General features: G+C 38.2%; 1 protein-coding gene across 4 annotated transcripts in view; it reads left to right on the top strand.

The window, feature by feature from the left end:
• Positions 1–18786, top strand: part of PTPRG (protein tyrosine phosphatase receptor type G) — a 780345-nt gene that overhangs the window by 518330 nt on the left and 243229 nt on the right. The window lies entirely within an intron of this gene.

The raw sequence follows: 18786 nt of genomic DNA, 5'->3' as shown, positions 1-18786 counted from the left end.
AGAGTCTTTGAAAGATTGAAGAAGCTACTCTGAGACGGGTTAGATTAAATTAAATTCTGGGCCAAAAGAATTCAGTCTAAATTTGCCTTTATAATTGAGGTTTAGACATTGTAATACAACTTCTAGCATTATCAAAGTGGAACAATATCATCTTGATATTCCTTTGGCTTGATATTGTAGAAACTATCAACGTTTTTTTAGTTGATGGCCCATAACCCGCAAGATGTCAAGGTCTTCATCGAAATCGATGGACGAACAACAACAAAAAAATTGTAGAAACTATCAATTTTGATGAAATAGAAACCAAAAAGGGCAATTTCCTGTGATTTATCTCAACATTTGAGAGTGTTGTTAAGCTGCTCAGAGCCTTTTAAGATTGTTTTTATAGAAGCTGCATTTCAGACACATAATTTTGGGGATATCTTTGAGGGTTACAAAAAATCAGAGCTCAAGAAAATGGTCTAGATCAGACATGTCAAACTTGTGACGTCACATGACATTGCGCGATGTATCAGAACTTTTTCCCCATTGCTGGCAGTGGGGTAGGCGTGGTTTCCTCGTGACACGTCCAATTTGCGGGCCGGCAGTTTGACACCCCTGGTCTAGATCCAATCTTGGGAAATTTAAGATGTAAGGACTTCAGTTCCCAGAATTCCCCAGGCAGCATGGTTGGCTGAGGAATTCTAGGAATTGAAGTCCACAGGCCTTAAAGTTGCCAAGGTTCAACACCCCTGGTCTATATGAAAACTTCTTGATTGTTGTATTGATATTCATGTTAAAATGGTAAGTGACAGAATAGTTTCAAGAAAATATATTCTTTGCAAACAGAAATTGGACTGGGTAAACTTCTAACAGTGAAATCCCTAAGAAACGCAACCAGTGAGATCAGCACAACTTGGCTAGATAAATCAAAGGCCTATGTTTTTATACAGGCAGAACAAGAAAATGTGTAGGATATATTTGTGCTTTTTGCTTTTAAATGAGATAAAATGCATGATAAAACAGGGCACATGATACCAATTGAAGAACTTTGATATTAAAAATATGCAAATGCACCCAATAAATGGCCATACTTTTCTCAAATTGATCAGTTACTTTTATTAGTAGTCACACAATGTCAGTTGCATTTTAGTTTAAGACAGTTTCCTCTTCCTGCAGTTCTAGAGGAAGCTTCCCAGATGGAAAGACGTGAATTACTTATGCAGTGTTTAATGCAGAGTTTGCTTCTCATCACAACCAGTTAATGTTATTTGATTTCATTAAAAATAGCATCTTCTTAACTGGGGAATCACTCGAGTAAAGAAAATTTAAATGAACCCACAACTTGTGGGTTCAGAAGCTACCGTCAAGACTGATAGTTACACATTCAGCCTTGGAAGGCAGACGAAGAAACTGTTTCTTCCCTGGTTAGGGTTTAGCAAACTCAGCTGGATAAATTATTAATTGCTGCTGACTTTGCAGATCTTTTCTCCTTTAATTTTCACGAGTTCCAGGGATTAAAAAGCAGGAAAATCACCCAGGACAAAATAAAATAATATTTACCAATGCAATCAATTGCTTAGGCTTACAGAGATAGGCTTCTATGATAAAAATGGTAATGAAGTATTTCAAAAACACTTTTCCAGCACTATGAGCACAAAGTTACTGTCACAACTTTCTTTTCTAAAAACATCTCTGAATACTATATGGTGGTTCAGGCAGTCCGTTAGAAAGTTTAAAAAAAGGATCCATAAGCAATGCAAAATTATTTTATAGCTCATATTATAGCTTTTCTTACATTTTTTTTTTGCCTCAAAATAGTAGAAAACTATGATCTTAGTCCTGCTGTCTCAGGAATTCTGGGAGTTAAAGTCCACAAGTCATAAAAGAGCCAAGGTTGCCTACCCCTGTCTTAGTCTATTGGGCAATATTACTGGAGAACTTCTGAGGATCTTCCACTGCCCACTTCCCTCCAAAAAGTGTTGGGGGTTGCATGCATAGATATAAGATGAATGATAGTCCACCCATCATGTAAAGTATTTGGAAGCACTACTCTGTAAATCTCTATAATTAAAAATTATATAAAGCTGAATCTGTAGGAAACTACATAGAGTTTCATAAATTGCTGCAAGGCATTGCGTTTAAATGAGTTTTCGTCTTAGTTGATCGTATAGGTTTTTTTTTTCCCAATCCTAAATTATTTTTCAGTTATGGAGCCAATATATGGGAGATTCTATTGTGCAGTTTTAAAGTCCAAAGAGACTCTGTAGGGCTACCATACCTGCCTACAAAATCTGGACAATCACTAGAACAGTATAGCAAGGAAAAAATACTCACTCTTTCCTTCCATGTAGTAATAGCACACAGTTTTGCAATTCAGATCTGATAGCTGTATAATGTGGTCCTGTCATTTACCAACCAAAACAATTGAAAGGATAGGCAATCCAATAATAAAATAGCAACTGAATAACATTTGAAGCATTGGCAATATTGTGCGCTATCAACTCCTTTGTATTTCAAATAAGGCCATATTTTTATAAGATTCGACTGACTTACCTCCTAGCAATTATCTTCCTTTTTGGAGGATACATAGTTTTGAAAAAGCAGAGAAAGGATTATCCAGCACACCTTAGAGTATTTTCCAAGCACTGAACTTCTGAACAGTTGTACTTGCAGTAGAATAAATTCTTTCATTACCCTCCGGCAGTTGGTTTGAAACTTGAGAAGAAAAATATTACATGTAATGCTGTGTTCAAAAAAACATCCTAATTGTTTAAAGCACCGCTTTTTGTGATTTGACAGTTTGTTATTGTATAGATCACAAAACATTAATTGTACCAAAAGAAAATTACTGCTTTATTTGATTTCTGTGTGTTTCATGTAGATGCTGTTTTGAGGGTATGACAGCTTTCTGAAGCTATGAAAAGAATTACTTAGGGAAGACTCTTTCTAGTGTTTTTGTAAGGTTGAATAATTTCCTGGTGTTTACATCTTGCTTGCATCAACATGAGAATGAGTGAAACAATAGCAGAGAATAGATTATAGTCAACATGGAATAAAATTAATATGGTGGTGGCTGCAAAATCAGTTACTAATGCATTGGGAAACACTTTAGAGAGGTTTATATTGTATGAGCTGCTGAAAATATATTGACATACATAAAAAGAATGTTTTTCCATCGCTAGGGAATTGTCATAATATTTGTAACCTTCCGTTCCCATCCATCCATTCATTCTTTTAAAAAGTTTAGAAAATTTGAAGTAAGAAACTTCAGGAAAGAGAGAAGCAGCTTTAGTTGGTAGATTTTTGACATACTATTGAAAATATATTGCACATCAAAGGTGAAGCAGCATGTGTGTGTGTATGTGTTTGTGTGTGTTTATGTAAAACACTATGTATTATTGCAGCTAGACATACCGTATTTGAGATGCACTGCTGTCTATGGTTCTTAAGCTGTGCCTTTAATGTCTAGCACTTCTAGATCTGTCTATCTATATATTCAATGGGTTGTATTGTACCTTCCTAAAAAATCCAAGTGTACTGAAAGGTGTCATTTGTTACTCTATTGAATCACTTATTTTATTTATTTATATCCCACCTTTATTATTTTTACAAATAACTCTAGGCAGCAGAAGTATCCAACATACCTTCCACCTATTTTACCTCACAGCAACAATCTTATGAAGTGAGTTGGGCTGAGAGAGAGTGACTGGCCCAGGGTCACCTGGCTGGCTTTCATAGCCAAGGTGAGACTTGAACTCATAGTCTTTTGCTTTCTAGCCTGATGCCTTAATTAGCAGACCAAACTGGCTGTCAATCTCACAATTACTGAGTTAGAAAATGATAGGACCCTGAGAATTTAATTGGCTTACATGGTTATGCAAAAATAAGGAAATCTCACATTGTTCCAACTTTCCCACAAACCAATGTCAATTGGATGACATCAGCCTCCATGCAACACAGAACACACATGAGGTTTAATAATAATAATAATAATAATAATAATAATAATAATAATAATAATAATAGAATAACTGAGCATCTAGAACAGCACAAAAACAACAGAATAAGGCTGCCTGCATTGAAGCTTGTTCCAAAGAAACAGCTAGCACAAGCATTAAAAGATGCAAATTCTGCAATATCAAGTATAAGCACCAATTCACTGCAAGAAACAAACCAACTAATGTACAGCACAGCTGCAGTTATAACTGAATACCTGGGATGCAAAATCAACAAAGAAGAAAAACAAACAAACAGTGCACCACAAAAATGGAAAGTTAGACTAGAAAATAAGATCAGCAAGTTAAGATCACATGCAAGCAAGCTAGAACAGATGAAAGAAAAAAAGCTGAAGAACAAGAAGACCAAAGAATACCTAATCAAGAAATACCACTTAGAAACAAGGAAGATCAAGGAAGCACTGGAAATAATAAAGCACCAAATAACAGCTATAGCCAGAAAAATCAGTAGATATGAAGCTCGAATTGCAAACTATAGGCAGAACCTCCAATTTCAATCCAATCAGAAACGTTTCTACCAATCCATCAATGGAGAAACTGCAAGGAATCAGTCAGGACCTGACAAGGAAGAAACAGTGCAGTTCTGGAAGCAGATATGGGATAACCCAAAGAAATACAAAAAGGATGCGGCTTGGTTAAAAGAGGTGGATGCAAATGGAACAGAAGCTGAAATGAAAGAACTAGTAATAACAAAAATGGTAGAAAAAAGAGCAAGGAAAATCAAAAATTGGTCAGCACCAGGTGAAGATGAACTGCATGGGTTTTGATTGAAACATCTAACTGTTATACACCCACTCATTTCCAAGCAGTTCAACAATATACTACAAGGAGGAGAAATTGAAAAGTGGCTAACAACTGGGAAAACCTAGCTAATAATGAAAAATCCAGCAAAAGGGGCAACACCAGGCAACTACAGGCCAATTACCTGCTTACCAATAACTTTCAAATTACTAACTGGTGTGGTAGCTGATGCAGTACAACAGCATCTAGTTGAAAACAATCTCTTTCACCTGAGCAGAAAGGAAACCGCCCCAATAGCAGAGGAACAAAAGATCAACTCCTAATAGACAAAATGATCTTGGAAAACTGCAAGAAAAGGAAGACCAAACTGGGAATGTGGAGGATACAAAAAGGCATGATCTATGCCACATGACGGATAATCAAGTGCCTAGAAATAACAGGAGTCAGTAGAAACATCAGAAAATTTGTGCAAAGATCGATGGCACAATGGAAGACACAGTTGCAGATCAATGGTGAGAGGCTGGGAGAGGTTAATATCAAGAGAGGAAGATTTCAAGGAGATTCATTATCACCATTACTATTTGTTATTGCACTGTTTCCTCTGTCAACAATACTGAATAACTCAGGACATGGCTATCAAAATCAAAAACATCTGCCAGACTATCCCACCTCCTTTATATGGATGATCTGAAGCTGTATGGAAAAACATCATCTGAAATAGAATCGCTGCTCAACACTGTCCGTATATATAGCCAAGATACTGTAATGGAGTTTGGCTTGGACAAATGTGCCACACTTACTATCAAACAAGGAAAAATAGTGAAAACTGAAGGAATCAAGATGCCCCATGAAAATAACATTAAGAGTCTGGACGAGGAAGAATACTACAAATACTTGGGTATCCTTCAAGCTGAAAACATCAAGCACACTGAAGTCAAGAAAAAGATTAGAGGTGAATACATCAAGAGAGTGAAGAAGATCTTAAAATCCAAACTCAATGGAGGAAATACCATAAAGGCAATCAACACCTGGGCAATCCCAGTCATTAGATACACAGCTGGAATAGTGGACTGGACTCAAGCAGAACTAAAAGCAATGGATAGGCAGACCAGAAAAAGAATGACAATGAATCACGCCCTTCATCCACGCAGTGACATTGATAGACTTTATCTACCAAGGCAAATAGGTGGGAGTGGAATGCTACAAGTACATCAGATGGTTGAAGAAGAAAAAATGGCTTTGGAAGAATATCTGAAGAACAATGATGAAGATGCCCTGAAAATAGTATATCAGGAAGGAGCTTATCTGATACTGGAGAGACCAAACTGGCTACAAGAAAGCCAAATGGAAGAACAGAATAGAGGCATGGGAAGACAAATCATACATGGGCAACATTAAAAAAATAGCTGGGGGAGAAAGCGATTATAACACGACCTGGCATGGCATAGAGCAGGAAATTGAAGAAGAGAATGCAGAGCGGCTAATTCTGGTGACACAAGACAAGCCTTAAGGACAAATGATATAAAATCAAATGGAGACAGCAACAGACCAGTAAGTGACGCCTATGGCAAAGAAGCTGAAGAACAGGACCACGGTAAGCTGTTGCAAGAAGAGTGCACAGACTGATTACAAGCAGCGGCATGACAAAGTAGCAACAATGGTGCATTGGAAGATCTGCAAAAAATATCATGTGCCTGTAAGCAAAAACTGGTGGGATCATAAAATAGAGAAAGTCATAGAAAATGATAAAATTAAACTGCTCTGGGACTTCAGAATCCAAACAGACAAGCACCTGCAACATAACACCCCAGACTTAACAATTGTCGATAAGAAAGAAAAAAAAGTCTGGATAGTGGACAAACAGACAAGCGCCTGCAACATAACACCCCAGACTTAACAATTGTCGATAAGAAAGACAAAAAAGTCTGGATAGTGGAAGTGGCAGTGCCTGGAGACAGCAGAATAGAAGAGAAAGAACTGGAGAAGATAACAAAATACAAAGACCTACAAATAGAAATAGAAAGACTGTGGCAAAAGCAAGCAAGGGTAGTACCAATAGTCATAGGCTCCTTGGGTGCAATCCCAAAACAACTGGAGCACCACTTGAACGCCATTGGCATTGACAAATTCGCTATTAGTCAATTGCAAAAGGCGGCCTTACTAGGAACTGCTTCCAGCCTGCGACGATATCTGTAATACCATCAAACATCCACATCTGCCTATCCCAGGTCCTGGGTAAGGACTCGATAGGTAGACAAAATGCCAAATCCAGTCTGAACATCTGGCTGACTGTGCGATGATCCATAATAATAATAAACGTTCGAAGGAACCTTGGAGGTCATCTAGTCCAACCCCCTGCTCAGGCAGGAAACCATATACCATTTCAGACAAATGGCTATCCAGTCTCTTCTTAAAAACTTCCAGTGTTGGAGCAGTCACCACTTCTGGAGGCAGGTTGTTCCACTGGTTAATTGTTTTAACTGTCAGGTGTTAGGGTCTTGTCTATTTATGAGGATTGTACAGAGAAAAGGATACACTGATGGAGGACAAATCTACCCCCAAGTCTCTAAATAGCAGCTGTAATGATCGGAAAAGAGGCAGATCTTCACCTCCTGCTTATGAACATCACAAAGGCATTCGGTTGGCTAATGTGAGCTACAATATGTTGATCTAAAATGAACCTTCAGGGCTAAAGAATAGCAGAGCTATTTTCTCTCTTAATGTTATTTGAGTGACATTGATGGGAGTAAGGATCTTCAGGAGAGTTTATTTGTTGACTACTCCTTACACATGAACACTAGTCAAAAATCAATGGAAAGAACACTAGTCAAAAATCAAGAAGAACGTTCATAGATCAAAGACCGTTGTGTCAAATGTTCTAGCCAATTATATTCTTGTGTGTTTTTTTTTCCTTGCCTCTGCTTCTAGTTTGTAGATTTAATGATGGAACTTTGATTTGATTCCTATTTATGTTTTGTAAATTAATTCAGATAACCTTTGGAGGCAGAGAGAGTAGAACATTGAAATAGGTTATCACTGCATTTGTAAAATGCAGTTGGCAATTGCTGGTTATAGCTGAGATCCTTAAGACATATATGTAGCTAATAACTAGAGATCACATTCAGCAAATACTGTGGTATGACTTTGAGTGCCAGTAAAAAGATTTCCTCTCTTGATCGAAGGTTGTATCCAGAGAGTCTAGCCTTCAACACTTAGCACTGCTAATCACAGACTTAGAAGGTTTTTTAGGAGTTTATGGGATCAAGGCTACTTTTTCCTCAGCATACCCTTGATCAATATTTCTATGGTCATCAGGGAACACATTTATGCCTCAGTTGGGTTTCAAATGAACAAGTTTGCAGATGACACCAAGCTGGCAGGAATAGCCAACACTCCAGAAGACAGGCTTCAGATACAGAAGGATCTGGACAGACTTGAACACTGGGCACTAACTAACAAAATGAAATTCAATGGTGAAAAAAGCAAGGTTCTACATTTAGGCAAGAAAAACCAAATGCACAAGTACAGCATAAGTGGCACCATGCTCAATAGTAGTAAATGTGAGAGGGACCTCGGAGTCCTAGTAGACAATCACCTAAATATGAGCCAGCAGTGTGCTGCAGCTGCCAAAAAGGCCAACACAGTGATAGGCTGCATTAACAGAGGGATAGAATCAAGATCACGTGAAGTATTAATACCACTCTTCAATGCCTTGGTAAGGCCACACTTGGAATACTGCATCCAGTTTTGGTCAACACGATGTAAAAAAGATGTTGAGACTCTAGAAAGAGTACAGAGAAGAGCAACAAAGATGAGTAGGGGACTGGAGGCTAAAACATATAAGGACCGGTTGCGAGAATTGGGTATGTCTAGTTTAACGAAGAGAAGGACAAGGGGGGACATGATAGCAGTATTCCAATATCTCAGGGGCTGCCATAAAGAAGAGGGAATTAAGCTATTTTCCAAAGCACCTGAAGGCAGGACAAGAAGCAATGGGTGGAAACTAATCAAGGCGAGAAGCAACCTAGAACTAAGGAGAAACTTCCTGACAGTGAGAACAATTAATCAGTGGAACAGCCTGCCTCCAGAAGCAGTAAATGCTCCAACACTGGAAGTTTTTAAGAAGAGACTGGACAGCCATTTGTCCGAAATGGTGTAGGGTTTCCTGCCCGAGCAGGGGGTTGGACTAGATGACCTCCAAGGTCCCTTCCAACTTTACTACTATTACTATTACTAAGTTAATACAGTTTCTTTATATTATAATCTTTATATTTCTTTATATTTTATTATATATTATATTGATGCTGCTCCATTCTGAAGGAAGGAATTTCCTGATTATTCTTTCATTATTCTTTGTGAATTACATTTTATGAGATGTCTGATGACTGGTGAGACAAAATAATTCCACTTCTTATCCAGTGAAGTACTAAAGCCTAGGCTGCAATATTTATCATAATCTTTGTTACATTTGTGAATGATTTAATAGACCTCGATTCTTTTTCATTTCCTAAGAGCTGTGTGCTATTAAATTGAGGCAATATTTAGCAATTGGTGTTGTCTCAAGAGGGTTATTACTCAAAGACATGCATTTGAAAATTCATTCCTTGTTTTATAAATGCCTTCAGTGCATGAAGTGTTTAAGCACTAAGAGACTTTTGTGAGAAAAACTTTTATACAAGGATATTTAAAATTATAGTATATTTCTATTAATAGCATTCATATGTAAGTTCCTGTCTCAGCATTATCCAGGTAACTCAAGAGAACAGGCCAGTCAGTACTTATTAGTGCCAACTCTACTGACTGTGGGGAAATTAATATGCTATGTGCTCCAGTAATTCACCGAGGATAAAAACACCTTGAGTAGTCCAGCACGAGATTCAAGTTTTAAGAATATTCAAGCTGTGGCCTTCTTGATATATTAATCTTAATAAATAGCTCAAGAATGGTAAATATGGCAGGAAGCAAAAGATCAGAGTCAATAGATGGCCCAGTTCTGTCTTCTTTCTACAGAAAGTGGATGGGATTTGATCCAATCCAGTGTAGAAAGGTTATGAGAAATTCATCTGATTTCCAGTCTTTTCGTAAATCAGAGAGGAAGATAGAAATGGTTTCAATCTTCATTTCAAGACTATTTCTTGATCAGGTCCAGAGAGGCTGGCAAACTCAGGGAAACAATTCCTAAAAAAGATCTTTACTGCTAGTAAGGTAATGTAAACCCTCAGATCATTTCTCCAAATCAGCTTAAACCAGTCTCTTCTCTCTATTGGTCATCTTCTCAAGATCACGCTTTCCCCAAAATAGTTTCTTATGTAGAATTATAAGTACCGTAGGACAAAGTTACCTCATTTGGGAACTTCATAATCACTGTGGGAAATCTGTTCGGATTCGTCTCCACTAGTTTCAAACAGTGCTGACGTGATATTAATGGGGAGGGACTGCATTGATCTCTTGGCATCTTTCCCTTTCCCCTAACTTGTATTTATGGCCTGTGAGAAAAGGAATTGTCTATAAAAGCAGAGAATGGCATTGTGGTGAGAGTCTGTGGCTAGACTAGACTTGGATTTAGATCCTGTGTCAGCAGTGAGGCTCTTGGCCTGATCTGTAACATCCATCAAGTTATATGGCTTTATCTGGTTGTTGTTGTTGTTGTAAGGATAACACATGGAAGGCTGTTATCCATCTACTTTGGACATGGAAGATGAGGTGTACATTTTTTATAATAAATGCACACTTCTTTACTGCAGCCGGAATGAAAAGGATATAAGAAAGATATTTTTGGGAACAGAAAAAAGGGTAGATTAACTATTTCAAAAACCAACTCTGCCATTTTCATTTTGGAGGAATTTTCTTGACCAGTTATAGTGCAGGGTATGTCCCTGCAGTGCAGACTTTAGGAAAAGAAGCATTTATCCTAAAGGGTAAATGCATTTCCCAGATGGCACAGGAAAACATCTGCTCTTCTTTCAGACTGAGCTCATGGGTCATTCTGACCCTGTACGGCTACTACAAGGTGGTTTCCTTTTCAATGTAAATAAGACAGCTATTCTTTGGATTGAGTTCCCCAGTTAAAAAAGAAAAATCAATTATGTAAATTTTAGTAACCCGAGAAGGCAGTTTTAAGCCAGCAAACCCATGCAAGGTATCACATCTGGGGAAAGATGGGAGAAGGAAAAGAGTCTGTCTTTAAAAGGATGTTGTGTAGTTGGGAAAACATCCTCCAAGTTGGGAATAGAGTCTTGTGCTCGATAGATTTGGAGACAAGGATGAAGGATGAGTCAGGAGAAAAGTTAGAGTAGAATTAATTAGGGCCGTGTTTTTGAAAATGGGATTTGATCCCTGTCCATTTCCTGGATCATCTTTTGTGAAAAATAAATATTGAATGAACTGAGCAGCTGTAACCTTTTTTGCTAATAAATACCCTGAGTCTTGAAGAGACTACTTTTGCAACAAGATAAGGAAAGAGATTGAAGAATTGTGTAAATATAGTCAGTCTTCTTTTCTGCTTTGGCATTTTGGCAGGGCAACCTACTTTAGAGAAAGCAAGTAAGTCTAAGTCTTTTCCTCCTGCATAATGTATTTTTCCCCCTTTCTTGCTTCAAACAAAAGCATAGTCTGGGTACCTAATCTCCAGACCTTCAACACAGCAAATATTATAACAGAAGGAGAGAAGAAGAAGTGATCAATGCAAGATACAGTAAAGACAAGAGCCAAGTGGCAAAGAACCAGAGATACACAAAATATAACCTTGCATTGTCTGTGGCAGGCAGCCAGTGCCGCTTACAATGTCTGAACTAAATTATGGATGCCCCATCAGAATACAGTTGCTGCTAGAAAACCAAATGTCAGGCTGGCTCATTAGTGTTTCATTTTATTTATTTAATAGCAAAAGTAATAAAGTAGAAGAAACAAGAGCTTGTTGAGAATTCCCAACTATTGCTCAGTTTTCAGCCAATTTACCTTACCATTGTGGCCTCTGCAGGCACTGCAGGTAGTCCTTGACTTAAAACCATTTATTTAGTGACCATTTGAAGTTTCAATGGCATTCAAAAAAAAGTGACTTATGACCATTTTTCACACTTAACGACCATTGCAGCATCCCCATGGTCACCTGATCAAAATCCAGGCACTTGGCAACCGGCCTGTATTTATGACGTTTGCCTGTCCTGGGGTCACCATTGATCACCATTGGTAACCTTTCCAGCCAGCTTCCGATAGGGAAAGTCAATTAGGGGGAAGCTGGATTCATTTAACCACCACATGATTCACTTAACAGTGGCAAAAAAAAGGTGCTAAAATCGGCAAAACTTACTTTGCACCTGCCTTGCTTAGCAGCAGAAATTTTGGGCTCAATTGGGGTCGTAAATCAAGGATTACCCGTACAGATGGAATTCTCAGAACCAATTTTTTTAAAAGAAAAAAAGGAAGTCAGCCTTTGAAGACCGATATGGAACACACTTTAACATACTTTCCAAAGAACTTGGCAGTCTGCTGGTGATTACCTGTGTTTTTGAACATCAGCATCAGGCTTTTTAATATATTTCAGGCTTCCTGAGAACCACCGTATAAATTTGTATGCAGCAGGCAGGGATTTTGTTTGCTATAATCTGGAGAGGAGATAAGGGTGACATCTGGTTCACACCTGTGGTTTTAGGGATAAGAGCAGAGCTGCTTTATGTATTATTCAGGACCCTCTATTGTTGCCTCATGGAGTTTGGCTGTTCAGGCCCTTGATCCTTTCTTTCTGTACTTGCCTAAAGTAAACAAGAAAAACAGCAGGCTCCTCTTGGTAGACATTATAGGCTGAGCATAAGCAGCTTCAAATGCCAACAGTCTGGCAATTAAGTTGGAAAGCTGCTTTCCTGATTATTCCGATAAGGCCCTGATTGTACAAGGCCGGTTGGTAGAAAGTTGAAGCTAGGTGTGTGTGCAGCTTTGCAGTCATTAGTGCTGAGCCAAAGCAAACATCTCAGCTTACAAGAAGCTTTTGTTTACCAAAGTAACAAAGCTGGTTATAAATGAAGTATCCCGCAGGCAAACTAACCCTCCTCTCTGGAATGTGGCATTTATCCTGGCCAAACTAAAGGGAGTAAATAAGGAGGTATTGGCCACAATTTTGGATTTGAATACCATCATTGGGAGACCTGGTGTCACAGTGGTTAGAATGCAGTTATTGCAGGCAACTGTGCCCACACGTCTGGTGTTCAATCCTGTCAGGTCAAGGTTGACTCAGCTTTTCATCCTTCCAAGATCAGTAAAATGAGGACCCAGATTGTTGGGGGCAATAGGCTGACATTGTAAACCATTCAGAGAGGGATGTAAAGCAGTGGCCCCCGACCTTTTGAGCATCAGGGACCAGTTCCATGGAGGATGGTTTTTCTGTGGACCAGGGGGAGTGGTTTTGTGCGCTGCCTGGATCCCGCATGTGTACAGGTCAGATTTCGCTTGTTTGCGTGGCCCAGTTCCTGGTGGGCATTGGCCTGGTGCAGGTCTGCAATCTGGGAGTTGGGGACCTTTGCTGTAAAGCACTATGGAACAGTATATAAGTCTAATGCTAGGGGGGAGGCTTTTTCTCTGTCGGGAGAGGGGAGGTCATGGGCTCTGGGATGTATTTCTTTTGCTTTGTTTGCTCAACCTTTGATGTATCTCTTTGAGTGTAAAACGGGGGAGGAATGTGCCTAGGGCCACCTACGTTATCTCTGCTCCACTGAGAAGAGAATGCAATGCCTGGGGACAGAGCTTTATTGCTCCTTCAACTGCCAGTTCCCATAACAACTACATATCTGTGGGTTGGCTGGATTTGGACTGAACGGTTGGGCACCTGGGAGGGTTTTGAAGAGAGGGGTTTAATGTAATGTTTCGCACAGGAATTATTCAGATCTTGCCTAGCTTTCCTGTTTTCACTATCTCTCAATAAAAGTTCCTTTTGAAACAATGCCAGTTTGAAGAGTTCTGCTTTCTTGGGAGAATTAGCTGAGGCAGGACCTTACAATGGGTCTTTGAAATTTGATGAAACTGCAGTGATGTTATTGACATCTTGAGAGATTTCATGCTGGTCCACTAAAAACCATATGACCATGAGATTACATGAGTTTATAGTGTTTTTAATACACATATATAAAAGGAAGTCAGCCTTTCAACACTGGCATGGAATACACTTCAATATAATGTCCAAAGATTTTGGCAATCTGTTATGTATGATCTGGTGTTTTGAATTTCATTGTCAGGATTTAAATATATTTTAAGCTTCCTGAGCCACAGCATAATTTGTATGCACTGTGAGATAGGCAGCCGTATAAATCAATTTAAATAAATAAAATACATTTCAGAGCTCCCAACCAATTGGATATTTTCTTAGGAGATTTTGGTATTATTGGGATTAGAAAGATACTTGATGATAAGATTGGATGCATTAGCATCCTCCCCTGAAGTACAGTTTTCATGGTGGTATTTTTATTACCTTAAATTACTGCTTTTATCATTCTGTTTGTAAATTGTTTTAAAAAACTGATGCTGCAAAGGAGGATGAGAACTCATTAAAGAGTAAATAACAGCAATTTGTTTTGAATAGTATTCTATGGAGATACCGTAGAGTTAGAAGGGAAGTACCATGAGATGAAGTGAAACTGGGGATCACACTTTGAGAATCTGAGACCCAGCTGACCTGAATGTACATTCAATAAGAAACAATTATGTTGGAAACATTTTTAGAAATGAGATTTTTCTTGTGGGCTGTGCAGGCCAGACTCTTGAAGTTTCAACAAATTGACAAAATATTTTCCTGCCCCTCTCTAGTTCATCAGTTCATGAAATGACATGACTCTGCCTGGGAATTTCATTAATGGCACATGCTGTATAAATTAGGACCATGCCGTGGTATTTGCAGGCTATTAAATTTGCTATAATCCATGGACACACACCTGTGAAGAAATGTCCATACTAAGCCATGTCATTTCATGAACTGATGAACTAGAATGTTTCACAGAAACTTCCCTATTATCCATGAAGAAACTAACTTTGAAAATGCCTGGATCTGTACTTAGAAAAGTTAGGAAGTTCTTCAGAGGACCAATTCTCAAAATTTGAGCATAGCAAAGTATTGAAATATTGGTATTTTACCATAATTAAGCACAACTGTTTGGCAAATGTAGGACCACACTCAGACCATGATGTGCTAAGGGACACACTGAAAAATAGAAGACTGTTGCTATTTATATGTAGTTGAAATTGGATACAAATATGAGTACATGGTCATGTAGTTAATAATTATATCCTCATGTAAACATTTACTTGGTGAGAAATTTTAGAGTTTTTTAGGAGATGTAGCCAAAATGTTCATAGGCAACATATGTCTCTATGAACTTAGATTGTATACATTTATCCCACTGAAAATTAATTCATTGATTGATTACATATGTTATCAATATGCTGTTACACTGAGGACTGTAGAAAAAAATGACCACAATTTGTCCATCTTTGTTTATTTGATTTTCTAATGAAGATTGTACTTCATTAGTTGCAAACTACATTATTTCTCAGATTATGGGACTATTTTTGCACAGGTTTTTCCACAATGTATTTGTGCAAGACATTCCAGAAAACTTGCCGAAGAAAGAAATTTCTTCAATAAGAAGAGGAAAATTTTATAAAATCATATCAAGGTCTCTTTGCAAATATTTGAATCTAGCATATAGATTAAATGTGGCCTGATTTGTTCTGAAAAACCTAAGTAGGGTCAGGCCTAATTTGTACTTGGATGGGAGACCACCAGGAGATCACATGGCAGTGAATTAGGTTAGGGTGTTTAAAAAAAGCAGAAACTACTGACAAACCACTTCTATATTATTGCCATCCCCATCCCAAATCCCTTCTCATCAAGAGTTCAACGCAGATCTTGTGATTCATACAAGAAGATAGCTGAGTGATATGGCACTGTTCACTTTGTCTCATTTGGGCTCTCTAGCATTTTTTACCACCTGCCACTTGATGGAGATTTATTGCATACAAGCGTATAGGCCAACAGCAAAATGAAAGATGTTTGCCAGAAAGCTGACATTCATACAAATTTATGTGTGATATTTCCACAAATGAAGAAAAGGTCTTTTTTAAAGTAGAGGATAATTAGCAGTTCAGACAATTATGTGAGTTCAACAGTTGCAAAGTTTTTACTTCTCCCTCTCTTCCCAAACACAAGTCTTAATTTGTATATCTACTTCAGTAATGGCAAAATCATAAATGGGTGGACTACACATTGCAGAAACAAACAAACAAATATCCCAAAAAGAAATAGACACCATGGAGAGGAAGACGTCAGAGCAGGATCCAATGATAGAAGAAGGAAAATAAGGGATAATGCTGGCAACCAAATGAACTGAGTCAGTTTTAATATTGAGCTAAAACTCACAAGCATGCTGATGTGTTCCCTGTTTTTGTAGGTGACAGTGATGATAAGTTAGAAGCCCAAGTTCTCTGTGGAGACTGAAATAAAAATAAAAGATGAGATATAAATAATAGATATGATGAAGTACCGTTGCAGGAATTGGGTATGTCTAGTCTAATGAAAAGAAGGACTAGGAGTAACATGATAGTAGTGTTGCAGTATCTAAAAGGGACTCAACCTATTCTCCAGAGCACCTGAAGGCAGGACAAGAAGCAATGAATGGAAACTAATCAAGGAGAGAAACAATCTAGAACTAAGGAGAAATTTCCTGACAGTTAGAATAACTAATCAGTTGAACGGCTTGCCTCCAGAATATGTAAATAAAGACTCAATCAGCTTACCTTTGGAAGCTGTGGGTGCTCCAACACCGGAAGTTCTTAAGAAGAGACTGGACAACAATTTATCTGAAATGAGATAGGTTTCTTGCTTGAGCAAGGAATTGGACTAGAAGACCTTCAAGGCCCCTTACAACTCTATTATTCTGTATCACCTTCATCTTCAATCAGCCAACATCATCCTTGCTAATATTTGAAAGAAAAGACATGGCTTTGTTTCTGTATGAAGTCTGATATGGATCATTACTGCAGCTATATACGTATATTTTTTTTACATGATCTTTGATGTTTCTGTTCTTATTTCTTGTCCTGCAAGATCCTGATCCTCAGCTTTGCCAACTGTTTCCTTGGCTCCTGGCATCTGGTTATAAATCCTGATTTTGCCTGCATTCCTGGTTGCTAAAGAAAATGACTTCATCTTGTGCCCTGGAGTTCATCTAGTCTGACCTTCAGCTTTACAAACCTCAGGCTATTCTTTGCATCTTAAGTGTGATAGTTGGTTCCTGAACTCAAAGCGATGATAGGATTCAAGCCAGAGAAAAAGGGATTTGTAGTTCTTAGCTCGTTATGATTTGAAACTGATTAATAGAAGCCACATGTGCAGATGTGTACCATAAAAAGCTACCGGACTGGGAAGTGACATGGCCTCCTGCTAGATAATTCTCTAGGAGTAACTCCGCTTAATCTACTGAAGAGAGAAAGTACATACACAAATCAGAGAAACAATCATATGTACAACAAGCATTCAGTCCTTCATGCAGCATTTGTATTCCCAGCTCTCATCCACATTTCTGGACGTGCTACTCTGTCTGGAACAAAATGGATTGTAAAGTCAAGGTATCAGGCACAGCTACTCACAAACAAAGGCCTGGCATGTCTGAACTCTCTTTTAACTGCTGGCCTTCTATTATTATTGTTCCATTGTATTAGAAATCTGAAATAGTCACCAAAAGAGAGCCCACGCAAAATCCAATTACCTTTTGTCCTTTTACATTCTTCGTTACAGATATTTTTCTTGCCATTTAGAATTTTGTTCTATCATTACTGAAATGATGATTCTGTCGGTGCAGAGATAGATATACTGTGACCAGTATCAATCAAATGCTGAAGATAAATAACTCTTCCCACAAACTTCTTTCACTGTAATTGCTCCTACAATTTGCAGTTCAACAGACAATAATAACCCCTTTCTCAAAGCCCAGAACAGTTTGCAAGAGATACAAATGACATTTCTACCAAGTACACTGTGAGTGAAACTATGCCTATTTATTGTGCGTGACCTAGCTCTAAACTGCAGTACGTGAAGAACATAAACATTTGAGTATAGCATTTTAAATTCACCAATTTTTTAAATTTTATTTTATTTTATTTTGCATCATTTTAGTCTGGTCTGTAGAAGATTGCTGCTGAATCTGGAGCTCCAGCAGGAGGCTATGGACCACCTGGATGCATAACTTTCACTTATTTTCTTGTGTGTCCACTTCTGATCTTCCCAGATCATCAGAATATAAAATACCTGGCCAGGTAGCTGAGAGGGAAAGGCCAAATACTAGCAGCAGCTGGCAGATTGTGTTCTTGCTCTAAGTTGGTGCTTCCCAACCTTGGCAACTTGGATGCATGGACTTAGAGGCTGGCTGACTGGAGAATTCTGGGAGTTGAAGTCCATACATCTTAAAGTTGCCAAGGTTGAGAAGCATTGCACAAGGAAGTCAGTGTACAAACCGTGGCTTCTGAGAGACTTCAGCCAAGTAGTAGAAGGTCTTATTCATTCCATCAGGATTTCCAATTTGCTATTGGAGTGTGAATTAGAATCACAATTTCTAGCAGGACCACCCGATTCTGTAATAGCTTTGTTCCCTATACCATCCGTCTGGTAAACTCGCAAGATTCGTTTTCCTTGCCATGCACATGTATATATAACCCGAGCTAGATTGTTGTTTCTCTGTGTCATATAATATATGTGGGTATATGCATAATTCTGTATTTATTTTTGTCACATTTATGTAGTGTATATCGAAGGTGGTGACACTTTGAGAGCTGTATGCAACGAAATTTCATTTTAATGTATGTTGATTAGTGTACATTCAAAGTGACAAAAAGTTATTATTCTATTCTATTCTATTCTATTCTATTCTATTCTATTCTATTCTATTCTATTCCATTCCATTCCATTCCATTCCATTCCATTTTCTATTCTACAATTGGGGCCAGGTGGTTCTTAAGTGAGTCATGCCTAATTTTATAACCCTTTTTGTCACAATTGTTAAGCAAACCA

This window comes from Crotalus tigris, unplaced genomic scaffold (assembly GCF_016545835.1).
Source record: "Crotalus tigris isolate CLP2741 ecotype Arizona unplaced genomic scaffold, ASM1654583v1 scf7180000024342.5246164, whole genome shotgun sequence".
NCBI classification, from domain to species: Eukaryota; Metazoa; Chordata; class Lepidosauria; order Squamata; family Viperidae; genus Crotalus; species Crotalus tigris.
Note: the sequence above shows the minus strand (reverse complement) of the source record. Positions and strands in the feature narration are given on the sequence as shown.